Source organism: Peromyscus californicus, unplaced genomic scaffold, assembly GCF_007827085.1.
Source record: "Peromyscus californicus insignis strain IS unplaced genomic scaffold, ASM782708v3 Scaffold_21__1_contigs__length_65335640, whole genome shotgun sequence".
Taxonomy (NCBI): domain Eukaryota; kingdom Metazoa; phylum Chordata; class Mammalia; order Rodentia; family Cricetidae; genus Peromyscus; species Peromyscus californicus.
The window spans coordinates 38718033-38732491 of record NW_026294514.1 but is presented as its reverse complement, the minus strand read 5'-3'; the positions used below and the strand labels follow the sequence as shown (position 1 = coordinate 38732491).

The 14459-nt window shown below is 47.2% G+C and overlaps 1 pseudogene; it reads right to left on the bottom strand.

Annotated features, from left to right (window-relative positions):
• Positions 1–1660: 1660 nt before the first annotated feature.
• Positions 1661–2703, bottom strand: LOC128117358 (vacuolar protein sorting-associated protein 72 homolog; annotated as a pseudogene).
• Between the last annotated feature and the right edge of the window lie 11756 nt (positions 2704–14459).

Sequence of the window (14459 nt, the reverse complement as noted above, 5' to 3'; positions counted from 1 at the left end):
GGCCCTAAAGGGCCAGGCTGATCCCCAGCTGCCCTGGAGAGAGCAATCGGCTTTACCACCTGCACTGTTGAAATGCTAATCTCCCCAGAAGCACCCTTACACACCTACTCTCGGCACCCTGTGACACACGAAGCTATCACAGTCCTAAGTGAGCGCTACAGCTGGATGTGTCTGTATGAAAACTGGAACAGCTGGACCCAGGAGTGCTCGCATTTCCTTACTTTATCATGCATGACAGTATCAGTGACAATCTTGGCCAGAAGAGTTAATGGTTCGGTGCCTCAGTTTCTTCATTTGTAAAATGAGCCTGCAACAGTGTTCATTTCATGGTGTGCCTATGAGTGTTTGTTGTTTTTTTTTCCCTTCTATTTATTTATTTGCAAGACTGGAAAACTTTGTTATCAATTGGTTTCAACAAGAAAAATGAGTGACTACCCTTAGAAGTGTGAACAGCCTGTAAGAGCAGGCGGGAAGCGGAGGTCTACAGTTTTCCCCTCTATACCACAGCAGAAGTGGGACTCAGGGGAAGGACAGGGTCCTCTCCGATCAGCTAGGAGCCCAGAGACCACCACACTTAGGGAAGTCCAGCACAGCTGAGGGCACCAAAGGCTAGGCTGGAGAGGGGCAATAGGAATGTGGAATCCAACCCCTTTGGATGATGTCACCCAGGGGTGTCATGGGCTGAGGATTCTGCTCTGAAGACTTGATGCAAAACTTTGTGCTTCACAACTGTACCCTGGGGTCACCCTATGGCCATTCTCTTCCCATTTCTCCTGTTTCTTCAAGGAAACTCATGCTTACCGGTCACTATTGCATTTCTACAAAACACTTGCATAGGTTTTTCTTTTTCTTTTTTTTTTCTTTTTTTTTTTTTTTGGTATTTTATTTATTTTTGTATAGGTGTGTCTGTGTATGTGCATGTGAGTGCAGGTGTCTGAGTGTCTTAGTTAGGGATTCTATGGCTGTGAAGAGACACCATGACCACGACAACTCTGTTTGTTGTTGTTGTTGTTGTTAGCTTTTTGTTTTTTCGAGACAGGGTTTCTCTGTCTAATAACTCTGGCTGTCCTGGAACTCGCTCTGTAGACCAGGCTGGCCTCCAACTCACAGAGATCAGCCTGTCTCTACCTCCCAAGTGCTGGAATTAAAGGCGTGCGCCACCACGCTCTTGGCAACTCTTATAAAGGAAAATATTGAATTGGGGCTGGCCTACAATTAAATTTCAGAGATTTAGTCCATTATCGTCATGGCAGCAAACATGGCGGCGTGCAGGCAGACATGAGTGGAGAAGGAGCTGAGAGAGCTACTTTTTTTTAAAAAAATCCTTTTTTTTTTAAAGGATTTTACCATTTTATTAGCATTAAAAAATGACAACAAAACCAAACCATGAACAGGGGAGGAAAGTTGGAAAGAAAAAACACACCCAAGATCTGCTGGGACAAAGGGAAGAGCAGAACCGAGCCCGGGTCAGCAGAGGAAACACGTTTCTTTTCCTGGAACTCACTCTGTAGACCCGGCTGGCCTCGAACTCACAGAGATCCACCTGCCTCTGCCTCCCAAGTGCTGGGATTAAAGGCCTGCGCCACCGCCGCCTAAGAACAAGTATTTGATGACAATCTTCTGACGCAAGGCTCGGGGGCCCAGAGCCAGGGAGTAGCTCCGGGGATGGGGGACCAGGGCCTAGGGCTGAGGCAGTGGGCGGCAGTCCATGGGCAGTGATGTACTTCTTGTAGGCCTCACGAGTGATCTTGAAGGCTCGAGCGGTGGCATAGGGGTATGTCTGTAACAGGGTCCCGGTACAAAGCTGGACGATGGGTCACTGGGCCAACCTCCCGAACAGGGACCTTGGGGGGTCGCCCTTGGGGGAACCACTCTTCAAATGTTGCATCATCACTAAATGTGATGAAGGTACGTGAGCAGTGAGCAGGAGGGACTGCAGGTCCAGTCCCAGCATGTGGAGTCAATGCAGAAGCTGTAGGAGCAGGATCAAGTCCTTCTACATCCACGTTCTCCTCCTTGGGACCAGGTTCCCCAACAAGCGGGACTGTCACAGAGTGGTAGGTGATTATCCGCCCAGGGCACTTCCGCTTCTTGTGAACCTGCTTCTTTTTGTCTGCTTCAAGCCTTTCATAGGTCTCCAGAGAACGTTAAGTTGAGCTCTTCTGTGACCTTGGCCTCCCTGAGCAGCTCGTCCTGGGTCAGTGGTCGATCACAGTGGGGACCCTTTTGCCTCCGGGACTGTCCTTGCCTCTCTTGAACCCGAAGGAAAGTTTGTCGAGTGTGCTCAGCTGTAGATTGACGCATAGACTTTCGACTGTCAGAGCCGTCATCCTGGAGCTCCGGGAGGGCAGCAGTGCCTTCTCCTCCCGGGCCTTCTGAGAGCTACTTGCTGGGGTGCTGACCTTTCGAGGCTTCAAGCTCTTTAGAGGCTCCTTATAGGCTTTGGTGATGACTCTGGGCTTCCTTCTTGGCTCTTCCGCTTCTCCGTCACTGGATGGCTCATCCCCTTCATCAATGTCGAAGTCGGAGACTACCTCATCCTCTGTGTCAGACTGGTCTCCCTGGTACTCATCATCTCCAGACTCCTCTGTGAAACCCCCGTAAGTTGTCTGGTAGAATTCATCTTCCTCCTCTGCTTCCAGGAGCCCAGAAAGCCGGTTCCCAGCGGTCTTCTCTAGGGGCCCGGCCCCCAGCCAAACTCATAGCGCCTACGGAGACTGCGCCGCCACCCGCAGCCCCTACCCCAGCTAGGGTTCTCGGAGATCGGTGCTCGACACTCGAGATCTACATCTTGATCTGCAGGCAGCAGGAGCTGAATGCCACACTAGACCTAGCTTGAGCATCTGGGACCTCAAAGACCTTTCCCACAGTGATAAGTGTCCTTCAACAAGGCCACACCTAGTCCACAAGGCCACACCTCCTAACAGAGTCACTCCCAATGGGCCAAGCATTCAAACACGTGAGTCTGTTTAAACCACCACACTGGGGCAGCCAGAAGCTGGTGTCTGATTCTCTGGAGCCAGGGTTACTGCGGGTTGTGGGCCACCTGGCGCGGGTGCTGGGATTTGAACTCAAGTCCTTTGCAAGGGCAGTACATACTCTTACCCACTGAGCCATCTCTCCAGCCAAACATCTTTGTTTTTTATTCACATTCTTCTAATCTGTTTCTAGACTCCATGCCACCAGCGTGGCTTTCTCTGGAGTTTCCCTTGCCTTCACTAGATAGGGACAGAGGAATACAGGAAATTATTTTATAAACAATGATATCACTGAACAGTCAGTCACAAAGCGTGTGTGTGCATTCGACTGCTTTGTTGATATATGAAGCTTGTGATCTACCCCCGCCCCCGCCCCACCCACGCACCCAATGTTTTCTCCCTGGTTTCATCTAACCAGTTTATTTCTTCCTAATCCACAAAAAACCTTCCTCCAAGCACCGAAACACACGTGGGTGTGAGTCAGAGACAAACAGAGGAGGTCCTGTGTCCTGGAGCTCATTCGTAAGCTGTAGACCCCAGAACATCAGTCTCTACTTCAGGCTTAGATGTGGAGAGCTGGCGCTCCGGTCGAATGATCTCAGGACTTGGGAGTGAGCGACGGGCAAGGTTGCGGGCGATTTCAGGTTGAACCTGTTTGGTGTCTTTTTGCTGCAGGGAGGCAACCACACCCAGTCCAGCGTTTGCTTTCTCTGTGCCAAGTTTCAGAGCTTTTGCGGCGAACGCGGAGGAACTGTCTCACTATCTAAACAGGGGCTGCTTTGTGAGCTAAATGGCTAGCCCAGGATTCGGGCCAATAGGGGAAATGTTCTCAGAAAATAAAGCTACTCGCAAGGGCATCAGAGTCACAAACTAGCCCTGTAAAAACCCAACAAAGGATGCTAACTCTGCTACCAAAAGTTTTTCTTCCCCAGAACACAAGAGCCTGTAATGTACTCATCCTGAGATCTTGCTGCCTCCTCTGGTACCAGTGTGGGGAAACTTATGCTTTCTTTCTTTTCTTTTTTCTTTCTTTCTTTTTTTTTTTTTTTGCTTTCCAGCTTCTCAAATTCCCTCTCCTTTCCTCCTTTTAGCTTGACATTGTCCTCTGCCTACTTAAAATGCACGATGAGTTCACTTACTGCGTTATGTATGAAGACATTTTATCACACATGCCTTTGTTTCCACTTGGTGTATTTTAGCCCCGTCTCATGTTATGAAAATCTTTTGAAAACATAACTCCCTTTTTCATGTTTATTTGCATTTATTTTGTGCTGAATACATTCCCATGCCATAAGTTTTTGTCTCCTCGGTGTCTTCTGGGATATCTTTTTTTTTTTCTTTTTCTGTGTAGTCTCCTCTTCTGTTTCAGAGACAATGTGTTCCTTGTTTTGCAGTGAGGATCATCTCCGAGCCTGTGGGAGGGTTAGCCTGACACAGCTCTCTCATCACCACATGGCTGCAGCTTTTGTTCCTCTGGAGATGCCCATCATCCAGAGCATCAGTGTCTACATCCTCAAGTTCAGCATTACTTTGTATTTTAAGCATATAAAGTAAAAGTTCAGCTTTTGGGCCAGCGAAGTAGATGGCTCAGAGAGTGAAGGTGACTGCTGCCAAGCCTCACGGCCTAAGTTCAATTCCCACGACTCAGACGGTGGGAAGAGAAAACCAAATTGTCATGTATGAAGGCAAATTGTCCTCTGACCTTCATACATGCACCATGGTGCCGTGGCGCATGCACGCTCACACACACACACACACACACACACACACACACACACACACACACAGAGTCGTAGACACAGTGAGTCAGAAATAAATGTAATTAAAAAAAAAACAGCATTCATTTTGGTCCACTGGCTCTGTGACCAGCCCCCCTTGGCCTGGGGTACATGGCTCACACTGTTTCTGTAAGTGACATCTGTCAGGACTTTGGTGACTTTTATGGTAGACACATCCTTGATGGCTCGGACACTTTTACGAACAGAGAATGAACAAAAAGAGTTGATCCTCTAAATGTGCCTGGTTGTCTTGGCTTTTCTCAGCCGAGAAAGCAGTGAACCATTTTCCCCAGGCCACCTCAGGCTGCTTACAGGGGAACTGAAAACTCAACCCTTGGTGGTTATTTCATGTTTCAAGTTAGGTCCTGCTACCACTTAGCCGATGCCTCCTTTCAACTCTGGATTATTCCTCTCCAACTCCGCCTGTGATTAAAATGTCAGCGGCTGCCAGCTATTAATAGAATAAAAATTGTGCATTTGGGAGTGCCTATGTTCAAGGCTAGGCTGGTCACCTTTATGAATACTCACACCATTGAGGGAACTCCGCCCTCCTGCCTCCACCACAGGTGATCAGTCAGGACAGGCGTAGCTACCTGATCTAGGACAAGCCAGAGATGCTGATATGAACCAGGAGTGGACAAAGATAAGCTGTGTCAAACTGAGAAATGGCACACGAGGCACTTACCCAGGGAAGGCAAAAGATTAGGTATAAATAAAAGCCTTGAGTGAGATGACATCATAGCGGGGAAAACGGGAGATTTGCCCTCCTAGATGGGCTCCCCCACTAGGTTTAGACTCACCCCATGTTAATTGAGCTGAACTTGACAACTAAAATGTGTGTGTATTTAAGGTGTATAATGTTTTGATATACACATACATCATGAAATTATGCCAATTAACATAGCCGTCATCTGACATTGTTTCCAACTGTGTGTGTGTCTTTGTGTACACTGATTTACTCTCTGGGTGTGGTGGAGCAAGCCTTTAATCCTAGCACTCAAGGCAGGGGCAGGCAGAGCGCTGTAAATTTAAGGCCAATTTCGTCTACATCTTGAGTTCCAGGACATCTAGGGCTATGTAGAGAGATCCTATCTCAAAAAAAAAAAAAAAAAAAAAAAAAAAAAGAAAAGAAAAGAAAAAATAAAGGTTCACTTTAGCAGATGGCGCAACAATTTCTATGCCTTATAGCTCATGTCTCCCTCTAACTCCAACCCCAGGACTGGGGCTCCGAGGGCACCTGTACTTAACATGTTCACATTCACAGATACACAGATTCAAATAATTAAAAATAACCGTGACTGGAGACACTGATGAAGGGTTAAGAGCACTTGCTACTCTGTCAGAGGACCCATGTTCTGTTCTCAGGGCCCATGTTTGGTGGCTCACAATCATCTGTAACTCTAGCTCCAGGGGATCTGACACCCTATTCCGGACACATACACAGACGTAAAGACATGCGCGTGCGACTGCGTGCACACGCAGATAAAATAAATATTTTAAAATAAAATAATCTTTATAAAAAAGATTTACTCTCCTAGCAAATCAAGAACATTTCAGATGGACTCTCTTAGCGCCTTCCCATTGTGTGCTATTCATGGTGCTACACGTTGGATCTCCAGAATCGATTCATTTCATAACTGAATGTAGTAGTACTTTCTCGCCGGGACTACCAGCCTGCAAATAATGACACGGAGACTCATTACTAATTGTGAAAGCTTGGCCTTTAGCCTACGTTTGTTTCCAACTAGCTCTTATACTTTAACCCGTATTTTTTAATCTGCGTTCTGCCGTGTGGCTCGATACCTCATCTCCATACTGCCTGTCCTGTTTCCCTTACGTCTTGATGGCGTCTCCCCACCTCTCCTCTTCCCAGAGTCGTCTCTCTCTCCCCGGAAGTCCCACCTATTCTCTCCTGCCTAGCTATTGGACGTTCAGCTCTTTATTACCCCAATCTCAGCAATCCATCTTCACACACTATACAAATACCCCACAACATCTGAAAGCTTACACCTCTTGACCTGCATCTCCCCACTTCACCAAACTCCAGGCCCTGGAAACCACCATTTAATTCCCCATTACGAGTTCCACTCTGCTGTTGTCCACATATAAATGAAACCATGCATCACTTCTGACCCTGGCTTCCTCCACGGACAGGTTCACTCACGTCACCAGGACTTCCAAGTGTTGAACAGTTCTCTGTTGCATGTGGGTAGCACACTTTTGTCCATTCACCTATGACACGAACACAGGATGTTTTCTGTATTTGTGGTGTGGTGAGAAATGCTTCAGTGAATGAATACAAGTGTTACTGTAGGTTTTTTTTGTTTGTTTGTTTGTTTTTTGCTCTTTTTGGCTCCTTTGGGGGGCCTGCCACCCAGCTCCCCAATAAATCACACATGAAGGTTTATTCTTTTTTTTTTTTTTTTTTGGTTTTTTGAGACAGGGTTTCTGTGTAGCTTTGGAGCCTGTCCTGGAACTCGCTCTGTAGCCCGGGCTGGCTTCGAACTCTTCGAACCTGCCTCTGCCTCCCAAGTGCTGGGATTAAAGGCATGTGCCACCACCGCCTGGCTGAAGGTTTATTCTTAATTATTAATACCCAGACTTAGCTTGGCTTGTTTCTTGCCAGCTTTTCTTAACTTAAATCATCCTATCTACCTTTTGCCTCTGGGCTTTTTCCTTGTCTTACTTCTATAATCTTACTTTCACTCTTACTCCGTGGCTGGCTGGGTGGCTGGGTGGCTGGCCCTTTCTTTTCTTATTCCTTGATCTCTCTTGTTTCTCCTTCTCCTCCTCCCAGATTTCTCCTTCTATTTATTCTCTCTGCCTGGCCACCCCACCTATTTGTCTCTCCTGCCTCGCTATTGGCCATTCAGCTCTTTATTAGACCATCAGGTGTTTTACTCGGGCACAGTAGCACAGCTTCATAGACTTAAACAAATGCAGCATAAAAGAATGCAACACATCTCTGCATCATTAAACAAATGTTCCACAGCATAAACAAATGTAATACATGTTATAATATTCTCCAACAAGATGTCTCTTTGAGACACCTTAATCTTTCCTGGACTGATCTTTAATTCTTTTAAATCTCCTTTCTGGGACTGGAGGCAAACTGCTGAGAGCTGCCATGTGGGTACTGGGGCTCGAACCTGGGTCCTCTGGAAGAGCAGTCAGTGTTCTTAAATTGAAGACAATCATACCTCAGGGTTTTTAGAAGGATTCAAGATATTATATGTAACGTAAGTGTATGCAACCTAACAGAACTTTATTTTGTATTTTTTATTTATTATTTTTAGACCATGGGTCCCAGGCAGGCTGGCTTTAAACCCACTATATAACCAAGGATGAACTTGAATTTCTTTATAAAAAGACATTTAAAAGATTATTTTAATTATGTTTATGTGTCTCTGTGTGGGTATGTGCATGTGAGAATGGGTATCGGAGGAAGCCAAAGGAATCAGATCTTCTGGAGCTGGAGTTACAGACAGTTGTGAACCTCCTGATATGGGTGCTGGGAACTGAACTTGAATCCTCTGCAAGAGCAGTACTTGCTCCCAACTGCTGAGCCATCTTTCTAGCCTCCTCGGACTTCTGAGCCTCCTGCTTCCACTTCTAGGTATGTCCCACGGTTGCCTGGTTTATGCGTGCTGGGGATGGAACCCCGGGCCTCCGTGCAAACAAGGCAAGCGCTCCACCAACTGAGCCACATCCCCAGACCTTTACATCCTTTTCAAATGGAAATAAAGGAAGTAGAACCTTTAAAAATCACCACTTACAATAAAGAATGGAGTGTGTGGAGGAAATAAAAGATCGAGGCAACACAAAATCAGATTTTAAGCCGACTCTGTCGAAGTACTCATGATTGTGCTTAGTACTCAGCACTGACTGGCAGACCCCCAGCGCTCAGTCACTTTGCTTCCTGTGAATAGCTCCAAAGCGAGGCATTCCCCTGACCCCGGCACCACTCGGCTACCCAGCATTCCCCTGACCCCGGCACCACTCGGCTACCCAGCATTCCCCTGACCCCGGCACCACTCGGCTACCCAGCATTCCCCTGACCCCGGCACCACTCGGCTACCCAGCATTCCCCTGGCCCCGGCACCACTCGGCTACCCAGCATTCCCCTGACCCCGGCACCACTCGGCTACCCAGCATTCCCCTGGCCCCGGCACCACTCGGTTACCCAGCATTCCCCTGACCCCGGCACCACTCGGCTACCCAGCATTCCCCTGGCCCCGGCACCACTCGGTTACCCAGCATTCCCCTGACCCCGGCACCGCTCGGTTACCCAGCATTCCCCTGACCCCGGCACCGCTCGGTTACCCAGCATTCCCCTGGCCCCGGCACCACTCGGCTACCCAGCATTCCCCTGGCCCCGGCACCACTCGGTTACCCAGCATTCCCCTGGCCCCGGCACCACTCGGTTACCCAGCATTCCCCTGGCCCCAGTACCAGTCGTTACCCAGTTGACTGAGCACTTTTACACATCCACTTGCCCTGTTCTGTTGTAATTCACCGAGCCCAGCAGCCATGATTTCATTTGGAAAGCCTGGGATTTATGAGGTAATTTTCCCTTTAGTCTTTCCCCCCTATTCTTATTTACTCTCACTGGCTTTTCAGTTTCCGCCGCCGTGGCTCACAGGCAAGCAAAATGAAAACAAGCCGAAGGCTTTTCATGAAGTAACTTGTAACTGTTGCTCCTTGCTAATCACTAAGGGGGAAAAGATACGAAAAGCCAGGCCACAAGCCAGTCTCGTCTTTTCACAGCATTCCCATCCTGATAGATATTTGAAGTGTAAAGGTCCTTCAACTAACCCTCAACCAGAGGCAGGATGAGCCAGAGGAGGGCAGGGATACTGCCAGGGCACATTTCCATCCCAAAGAGTGTGAGGTGTGGGCAGCTGTGGCCTTTGTCTCCTCAACAAAGCCTCCCTCTTTGCACCAGAGAGTTGGCCTTCCCAGATCCTGAATGATCCCCATGGGACCGGCTGCACAATCCGCCCCATCCAATCATGCCAACCCAGCCATGTTTACACAGTGCAACCGGGCATTGTCCCAAGCAAGTCCAATCACATTTCTTCCAAGAGATTTGCTGTGTGACACACTGGGAAAGCTGGGGAGGGTCTAACTCTCTAAGCATGAATCATGGGCTATTTATATGACCGGGGTGAACAGGCAAAGAGCAACAGAGACAAACCTGAGAGGAAGAGTGGGAAATACAATCTTGATGACGTCATTTAAGCACCTGAATTCACCTGTGACTGAAGCCTTTGTTTGGTTAAGCAGATTGGACAGGCAGAAACTGAGTTCTGAGTTCCCTACCCCCACCTCATCCCCAGCTCCAGGCTTAGTGACTGTGAGAGTTTTTTGTTTTATTATTTAAAAGATTTACGTTTAGTTGTGTGTGTGTGTGTGTGTGTGTGTGTGTGTGTGTGTGTGTGTGTGTGTTTCTCATGAAGGCCAGAGGGGTCAGATCTCCCTGGGGCAGTTACTGGTGGTACAAGCAGCTGTGAGCAACCCAACGTGGGGGCTGGGAACTGAACCAGGGTCTTCCACAAGAGTAGTGAATGCTCTTAGCTATTGAGACTTTTCTGCAGTCCCATGGTGTCTTAGGGTTTCTATTACTGTGAAGAGACACCATGGCCTCGGCAACTCTCATAAGGAAAACATTGAAGTGGTTCACTTACAGTTTCAGAGGCTCAGTCCATTATCATGGCAGGGAGCGTGGTGGTGTGCAGGCAGACGTGGTGCTGGAGGAGTAGCTGAGAGTCCTACGTCTTGCAGGCAACAGGAGGTCAGCTGAAGCAAAAGAGACCTCAAAGCCCGCCCCCACAGTGACACAGTTCCTCCAACAAGGCCACACCTCCTAATAGTGCCTCTCCTTTTGCTGACCATTTTCTTTCAAACCACCACACGTAGTATAAAGGTTGAAGGAAAGGAGACTTACTTCTTGATATACAAGGAGAATTTGGACAGGAGTGACCATTCATGATGGAGAGGATGGGGAGCAGAGTAGGAAGCGTGGCCCAGAGAGAGGAGGAGGGGAGAGAGGAGGCAGAGTAGAATGCCACAAATCCTCACATCTTAAGTAAATTGAAGTTAAAAAAAAATCACCAAATATTTGTGTAGTCGAATATTTTAAGGTGTGTTCCGTTTGTTTGTGTTGCGTTTGTTTAACTCTGTGAAGCTGTGTTACTGTGCCTGTGTGAAACACCTGATGGTCTAATAAAGAACCGGCCAATGGCAAGGCAGGAGAAAGGCGGATAGGCGGGGCTGGCAGGCAGAGAGAATATATAGAGGAAGAAAATCGATGGAGGGGCAAAGATGGAGCAGCCAGAGGAAGAGGACTCCAGGGGCCAGCCACCGGGCCACACAGCAAGCCACGGAGTAAGACTAAGATTTACAGAAGTTAGAGAACAGGAAAAGCCTAGAGACAAAAGATAGACGGGTTAATTTAGGTTAAGAAAAGCTGGTTAGAAACTAAGCCAAGCTAAGGCCGGGCATTCATAAGTAATAATAAGCCTTCATGCGTGATTTATTCGAGAGCTGGGTGGCTGGCTCCCTAAAAAAGACCAAAGACCAACCAACAGTATATTTGTCAGTTGGCTTCTTGGTAAAACCAATTTTTAAAAAAAAAAAGATTTATGGCCGGGCGGTGGTGGCGCACGCCTTTAATCCCAGCACTCGGGAGGCAGAGCCAGGAGGATCTCTGTGAGTTCGAGGCCAACCTGGACTACCAAGTGAGTTCCAGGAAAGGCGCAAAGCTACACAGAGAAACCATGTCTCGAAAAACCAAAAAAAAAAAAAAAAAAAAAAAAAAATTATGTATTTATTATGTATACAGAAGAGGGTGCCAGATCTCATTACAGATGGTTGTGAGCTACTGTGTGGGTGCTGGGAATTGAACTCAGGGCCTCTGGAAGAGCAGTTGGTGCTCTTAACCTCTGAGCCATCTCTCCAGCCCAGTAAAACCAAATTTTTAAAGAAAGATTTATTTTGTGTGTATGAGTGTTGGCCTGCCTATATATCTGTACATTATGTGCATGCCGTGCCCACAGATGCCTACGGAGATTGTCAAACTGATAAGGTCTAGAACCACCCAGGGGACAAGTCTCTGGGTTATATCTCACAGTTTCTTAAATAAAACAAACAAACAAAATACATTTATTTGTTTGTTTGTTTGTATGTGTATTGTCCTGCCCTCATGCCACGATGCAAATATATAGGTTAAGAGTCAGTTCTCGTCTTCCAACATGCAGGTTCTTGGAGTAGACTGAGACATCAGGCTTCATGGCAAGTTCCTTTACCCTCTGAACCATTTCATCAGCTCCAGCATTTCAAGATTAGGTTAACTGATGTGGGAATATCCACTCCAACTGGCAGCAGCAACCATGAGCTTGGTCCCTCACTGAATAAAAAGAGAGAGTTGGGTGTAGTGGCACACACCTCCATGAGTTTGAGGCCAGTGTGGGCTACATATTAAGACCCTGTCTTTTTTTTTTTTTTAAATCAATTGGAGGAGTTATAATAGAAATCAGCAGCACATATTTTATTCAGTCAAACATAGGGATAAATAGTTATCATTGTTGTATCTATTGTCTATTACTTCTCAATACTGTGATTTTAAAGACGTCTGCAAGAGAGTATTTTGGGTGCCTGGAGAGATGGGTCCAGTTCCCAGCACCCACATGACAGTTTGCAACAGGTCATCCGTACAATGTAGCAGTTTGAATGTAGTTTGTTTATGACCCCCATAATCTCACAGGGAGTGGCACTATTAGGAGGTATGGCTTTGTTGGAGTGGGTATGACCTTGTTGGAGGAAGTGTGTCACTATGGGGGCAGGTTTTGAGGTTTCCTATATTCAGGATACTGCCCAGTGTCTCAGTCAACTTCCTGTTGCCTGCAAGATGTAGGACGCTCAGTTCAAGCGCCACAGCTGCCTGCATGCCGCCATGCTCCCCATCATGATGATAATGGACTGAACCTCTGAAACTGTAAGTGAGCCCCCTCAATTAAATATTTTTCTTATAAGAGTTGCTCTGGTCATGGTGTCTCTTCACAGCAATAAAAACTCTAAGACACACATACAATAAAAATTACTACTACTACTACTACTACTACTACTAATAATAATAATAATAAAAGCCAGGTGTGATGGCATATACACACCTTTAATCCTAGCACTCTGAAGGCAGAGGCAGGTGGATCTCTCTGAGTTCAGGGCCAGTGTGGTCTACATAGTTCTAGGACAACCAAATATACATACTGTGACCCTGTCTCAAAAAACAAACAGAAAAATTGTATTATTTCATGGTATGAAACTACTTGGTCAGTAATATACTGAGATAAAAGTTCCAGGACACACCCACAAAACCCCGACACTTTGGAGCTAGATGATGACAGTGAACATACACTCCTGCTATGGTTGGCATGTGGGTAGTGCTTGGTGTCCTAGGATGGTGCCTTGGAAGATGCTGTGAACTTCTAGGGTGAGGTCTAGTGGGAGGTCTTTAGGAGACTGAAAGAATACCACTGAAGGGGGTTGTGGGACCTGATCCATGCTGTCTCTCTCTCTCTGCTGTACTGCTATTAGCCATCCTCATCAAAGGACCAAAGCAGTGGACTCACCCAGTCTTAAACCTGGATCTCAAAAACTATGAGGCAGACACACCCGTTGTTACTTCAGAAGTAGCTGTACTAGCTCTTCCTTACCCCAAATAAAACCAAAACAAACAGAAAAAAAAAAAGACAACAAAACAAAAACCAGAGTATCATTGTATACCCATGGCTGCATGGCTGGGCTCAATCTCACCAAGATCAAAGATCTACCTGCCTCCGTCTCCTGAGTACTTCGGTTAAAGACATGCATGCCACACCTGGCCCTTAGTTACTTTCTGGACTCCGTAACAAAATACCTGACAGCAAACAACTTAAGGACTGAAGGGTTTGTTTTGGCTTGTATTTTATGTGGGCACACCATATCATAGTGGGAAGGCATCGTGGCAGGAGTCGCATTGTGTTAGAAACCAGAAAGTAAACAGAACGTGGGCAGGACTATTAAGTCTCAAGGCCCACCCTTAGGGATCCACTTTCGCCAGTACGGTTCTTCCTCCCAAAGATTCCATAGCCTTCCCAAAAGAACACCACTACCTGACGACCATAGTTCTCCTTCTTCAAGGTTCCATTGATAAAAAGATTCAAAATTAAAAAAAAAAAAAATCAAACAAAAAACCCAAGACAATGAAAGGGCGAGAGAGAGTACAGCAGAGCCAGGAAAGCAAGATGAGCCAGGGTGAACGTGATGCTGGAGGATACAGGAGCCTTTTCAGGACCACAGAGATGGCCAACAGCAGGCATGCAGCCTTCCCAAGGAGGCCCAAGCTCTCCAGACCCAGCCTGGGAGAGAGGTCTGGCAGTTTCTGCTTACTCCTCTGGGGACACTGGGAACTCAGCTGCCATGCTGTGAAAAGCACAAGCCGCACGGACAGGCCAAGTGCGTGTCCAGCCAACAGCCCTGCTGAGCTGCCAGCTGCCAGCCTCTGTCCCTGCCAGCCATGGGAAGGAACGACTGAGACGGCCCTGCCCAGCCACATGCCCAGATGAACACAGCCACAGCCCACATCACACGCAGCTAAAAGCTGGCCCAACAGACCCAGTAAACACATAGAATCATTGGCAATAATAAAATGGGTGTTGCTTTT